At 39.6% G+C, this 5,939-nt stretch overlaps 1 protein-coding gene across 2 annotated transcripts in view; it reads left to right on the forward strand.

The window, feature by feature from the left end:
- Positions 1 to 3,789, forward strand: part of cbfb (core-binding factor subunit beta) — a 28,913-nt gene extending 25,124 nt beyond the window's left edge. Inside the window, exon 7 of one of the 2 annotated variants that reach the window (XM_054777487.1) lies at positions 2,498 to 3,789. The gene's annotated coding sequence lies outside the window, so the exon portion shown is untranslated. The remainder of the gene's footprint in view (positions 1 to 2,497) is intronic. The other variant, XM_054777488.1, reaches the window with a different exon arrangement.
- The last annotated feature ends 2,150 nt before the right edge of the window (positions 3,790 to 5,939 follow it).

A 5,939-nucleotide genomic window follows, 5' to 3' on the forward strand; every position in this document is an offset into this window, starting at 1 on the left:
GGCGTAGAGTATGGACATAATTGGGCAGCTTTTGTGACATAACTCAAATATTCCAAACCAAAATGCCGTCTGCTGGGTTGAATACGTTTGTTATTTTTATATTCTGTTATTTCTACCACCTCAGCTTTCATGAAAAGCTTCTAAAAGATACTTTTAAATAGCACCATTGTGCACATCCACAGACCTCTGCCACATGCAGAGGGGGGAGAGAGACCAGTGCTTCTGACGCATTTTCTTTTATATAAATACACCGAAAAATTGCAAGAATAAGACAACCCTGTCAGTATGGGATTTTTACAGAAGGAATAGGGCATGCTGCGTGTTAGCTGATATAAAATGCTTTGGATGTTTATACCAGTAACTTCTAATGACCAATGTACACTGTATGTATGTGTGTGTGTGTGTGTGTGCTTGGCAGGGGGGGGTTATCAAGGTCAGACAGCCACACAAAGCTAAAAAGCTCTCTTGCATCCTCTACTGGTGCTTTGTAGAAGTGCTTCCTTTCCCCTGCAGGACGTGCTGCTCAACCTTCCATCCCTCCATTTTCTATGCCGCTTATCCTAATTAGGGTCGCAGGGGTATGCTGACTAACTCACATTCATACCTACGGACAATTTAGATCTCCAATTAACCTAACATGCATGTTTTTGGAATGTGGGAGGACACCAGAGTACCCGGAGAAAACCCACACACGCACGGGGAGAACATGCAAACTTCACACACAGAGATGCCCAAACAGAGATTCAAACCCTGGTCTTCCCGGTCTCCTGACTGTGTGGCCAATATGCGAACTCGGCCACCGTGCGGCGAAATAAATGTATCTTTCCTGTGTCACAGGTCTTCACCATTCTTTGCTTTCAACAAAAAAAACACTTTAGATGCTCGATGACACACGAAGACAATTCCGTCGCCAAGTTTTTTCAGAAATGCTTTTTACAACCACGAGAGAGTAGACTTTGGATGTTTCACTTTAACACTGTACAGTCGTCCCTCGTTTAGCGCGGTTAATCGGTTCCCGGCCCGATTGCAGTAAGTGAATTTCCACAAAGTAGGATTCAATATTAATAAATGGAATATTTTTGTAGTTAGAGCACAGAAAACCTGTTTATGATATTCTAACTACTTTTTTTTTACCATTATTAGAGCCCTCTAGCCCTCTAAATAACACCCCTATAATCCCCAGTTGTTGACATTTCATGTTATGGGTTTAGTAATCTAATCTGATTTTTTTAAAATGTTCTATTGTCACAAATGTAAACACTAAAGAACGGTATGTAACTGATTTTATGTTTTCTGAATGGCATACTCATATATAGTAGTACATCATACATCATAGTAGTCAGCCGTCATCCCTCCTTCATGTTAGCATTGGGAGAGTTCCTTCTTGTTTCTTTTTTTACTTCTGGGACTTCTTGCACTGGCTAATGTAACATTACTGACATCTCGTGACCAAAGTACCACATAACGTCTTATCAGTGCGTTTTCTGAATGTCTTTTATTTCATTTACTCGTGTTCATGCTTGAAAATGCTTAATTTACGCCAAAAATACATAAAAATGTCTTAAACGTGCACCTTTTTTGCCTGATAATAGGCAAATTCATCCATCCATCCATTTTCTATGCCGCTTCTCCTCATTAGGGTCGCGGGGGCATGCTGGAGCCTATCCCAGCTGACTTCGGGCAACAGGCGGGGTACACCCTGGACTGGTCGCCAGCCAATCGCAGGGCACATATAGACAAACAACCATTCACACTCACATTCATACCTATGGACAATTTAGAGTCGGCAATTAACCTCACTTGCATGTTTTTGGAATGTGGGAGGAAGCCAGAGTACCCGGAGAAAACCACACAGGGAGAACATGCAAACTCCATACAGAAATGCCCAGGGGAGAATCAAACCCAGGTCTTCCCGATCTCCAAGCTGTTACTGTGTTGGTCAACGTGCTAACCACTAGACCACCGTGCGGACAATAGGCAAATTAATTCATTAAATCAAATCATTAGCTCATGAATTAATCTTGCAAAACCGTGACAGAGTGAAGCCGTGAAATTCGAAGCACGATGAGGCGAGAGACAACCATAGCAGTTCCTACAAAAGACAATTTCTATAATTTGCTTCTATCATTCAAGGGTGGGTCATATTGATCAATGCATAGATTGAGTGCATCTCTTAAACACATGTCAGGAGAAAATTAAAATGCATGTGCACGAATCTATAAATTGACTTGGTCCTCTGCAAAGACACTATAAATGTATGTGAATATGTGATTTAAATATAGACCTGTACTTGATTTTCTAGTCTAGTTTTTAGTTTTCTAGTCAGATTATTCATGTTCAATATGCTGATATTTGATCACCTGTACTTACTGTATTATCTTTTCTCTGTTTTACTATCCTTAACATATCTTCCATCCTGCTTCACTCTATCACTCAACCACTCTTTATTTTCCTCATTTCCCATCCTCCCTTTCATCCGTCCATCCCTCCCTCCCAGTCCAGAAGACAGCAGGACCCCAGCCCTGGCTCAAACATGGCCAACACTGATGTGGACCACAAGATGCGCTGACGAAGATGAACAGTAAAGGAAAGAAGGGAAGAGGAAGAGAGAAGAGCTTTTATCCTTTCACTTGCAATACAATCAGCTGGAAAGACGTGTTGAATTTCATCATCACTTACAATTGCAGTATCTTAAAAACATAATATACTTTATCAAGGTATTGGAATCTGGGTCTTTGATTGAATTGAAAAGGAACTGTATCAGATTTTTTTTTTTTAATTAGAGAACAGATTTTGTTTATTGAAAGTTTTGTATGGAGTCATACAAAATGTTGTCTCTGGTTTCATATGTGTGGAACAACACACTGATTTTAGTAAGTTGTTGACAAGAACAAAGGCAAAAATGAGACGTGCAACAATAGAATGAATAGCCAGGGCTTCCTAAAACAGTGATGGTCTGTTAACTCCAAATGCCGAAACCTGATGTTTTCTGAGACCAAAGTTGACCTTGCTGGACAGAAAAGGAGGAGGAAATGGAAAAGGAGGTCGAAATGCCAAAAGAGAAATTGTGTGTGCTTATTTTATTGTTTCTCCAAACACCAATGGGTCATGCGTTATGTAGCGACAACCAATCAAGACAAGGAAAATAGAATAGGGTATTGAGGGGGGGCCTTTAAGACATGCCATTCAAGGGTGTTTTGCACTATGTGGTACAATCAGTCACGTTCACATGGATTATACAGTACAGTATGATTATTCGCATTAAACAAACAGAGGGCTACCTATGTATTGGTTGGCTGTGTCACGGCAACCTGGAATATGCTCTTCACAGAGCTTGGATGAGAAATAATTGACAGAGTCAAAGTCACGTTACATCATTGTCTAGCTTTAAATTCCCCTATTTGTGTGTTACTTTGAATCTTGCAGGTATTCGTCACCATTTAAAGATTGTAAGAGTGTGGAAAACTATTTCTTTTTACGGCACTAGCGTGATGACATTTGTTACATAATTATGACATGTATCTTGTTTTTTTGTGTGTGAAAGTCATGATGTTTACTTTTTATATTCCCACTGCTTTATATAGTCATTTTTGTTCATCTCTTTTGCTTTGATTGTAACTAGTTGTAGTGTTTCATGTGAATCGGGTCGAGTTGGAATTTACGAAATACCAAAAAGTTTTGTTGCATATATCTGCATTTCTTTGTTCGTGTATTTTATTGTGTGCTCTGAATGTGGATTATCCAAAGCTCTGTCATGAGGTGTCATAAATATTTTATACATTTTAACCATGTTCTTTTCTTTGTATTTCTATTGAATCAATTTGGGGGGGAAAACCATCAGTGAGCCATTTTACAGTACAACAATACAAGCACTTCTTCATTTATTTAAGTCATTCATTAATCCATCCATCCATGCATCTTCTATGCCGCTTATCCTCGCTAGGGTTGCGGGTATGCTGGAGCCTAGTCATTCATTAATTGTTTTATTTATTTTATTTTTTTAACATTATCCTGCTCAGGGTTATGGGTGAGTTGAAGCCAAGCTGACATTTGGGGGAGAGGTTGGAGAGATGGTCGCCAGTTCTGAATGATTCCACTAATCCATTTGTATAATGCTTGTCGTCGTTAGAGTCATGGGTGAGCTGGAGCGTAACCTCGCTGATAGGTTAGGATCAGTCTCCAATTAGCCTGAAGTCATGACCCATCTGAAACCAAGGTGGTTGGTTTCAGATAGGCCCATTACCATTACATCTGAATTGGATATGCTAACGAAGGTGATACCACCCAAACGACCATCGTTGGCGGGCAGAGGCCCCACTCCATTGTATCCTAGCGATTGTCATTTGACGCCACTAAAGAGCCAACCATTCCTGTCTGGACCTACCTCCTCCTCTTAGAGGTTAAATAGATTGGAACTTGTACCAGGCTCTCAGACTACAGCTGTCCTATGTAGTCTGACTGGTGTGTGTCCCACCAAGACTTTGAGCATGAGCTGATGAAGCCTGCTTGGATGAGATGCGAAACATCTTCTCAGACAACCTGAACAGTACATTTGCGATCGATTGAATGCCCTGAGAATCCAAAAAGTGAAGTCCCAACAGAGAGATGAGCCGGTATTTACATATATCCCTGTGGCAGGAAAACACATATTAGTGAATCTCATACTATTCTATACAAAAATGGTCTTCTCAGAAACAGAAGGTTTACATCACTGCATCCCACTCTGGTCCGCTGTGTCCACCGCAGAGACTATTTGTCAAAGAAGAAACCAAACTGCCATTAAAGAACGTAAAGGAACTGTACAAATATGAAACATCTCATTGACTTGACTGTCAGGTAAATTAAAGACACTACATGAAAACATAGAATGATGTTGGCTAGAGAACAGCAACACTGCAGTACAAAGGACTGCTCAACAAGGGGATCTGGCATTGGAAACCTATCACCACATTGACGTGACACGACTGGATGTGGAGAATGGTATGAATAAATGATTATTAATTTAGCAGATTATTCAATAGCAGAATACTCTACGCTAATTTCAATAACATCAAACAATATTTGAACAAATTCGACAAACCACCGCAATTTCAAAATTTCAAATTTATACTAATATTTTGCTAATAATATAATGAGTGGTCTGTTAACTAGAATCCTACGGGTGCATGGGAAAGAATACTACAGTTAAATTCTAGATACCGCCCATCCATATATCTTCTATGCAGTTTATCCTCACTAGGGTCGTGGGGGTATACTGGAGCCTAACCCATCTGATTTAGGGCGAGAGGCGGGGTACCCCCTGGGCTGGTCGAAGACAAACACACAAATTCTCTATATGTTCGGGAGTGCATACACAAAATCCAATCATTTTTTATGCAAGGGAGGAGAAATACGGTCTCAGAGAAAATTTGGATTTGAAACATCTGTATGCTTGCACAACGCTAAATACTTTTAGTATATCAGTATGTGGTTTAAAATTATGCAACAGATTACACGTTACAAGTAACTGATAATAGAAAAAACAGTTCAAGCATATGGTGTTTACAAGATATGTGGAAGAAGTCCAATACTCCATCCATCCATCCATCCATCTATCCATCTATTTTCTATGCCGCTTCTCCTCATTAGGGTCGCGGGGGTATGCTGAGAACCACAATGTCTGTTATCACTTTTGAATTTATCATTATTATTTATTGTTATTCATTATTCATCATATATTCCATGTTTATTTATTCATTTTTACAACATTTCTCTTCTATTTATTTTTTCGTTTCCGAACAAATTGTCAGTTTTTATCCATGAATTTTCATTCCCAATTAGAAAATGGTAACACAGCAAAAGGTTAAATTACTTTGTAAAGCTTGTTAGAAATAAACCAAACCGTTACCATCGATGCGCTGTTTGCTGTGACGCAATCACGTCTACAGAGCGCATGCGTT

Source organism: Dunckerocampus dactyliophorus, chromosome 5 (assembly GCF_027744805.1).
Source record: "Dunckerocampus dactyliophorus isolate RoL2022-P2 chromosome 5, RoL_Ddac_1.1, whole genome shotgun sequence".
NCBI classification, from domain to species: domain Eukaryota; kingdom Metazoa; phylum Chordata; class Actinopteri; order Syngnathiformes; family Syngnathidae; genus Dunckerocampus; species Dunckerocampus dactyliophorus.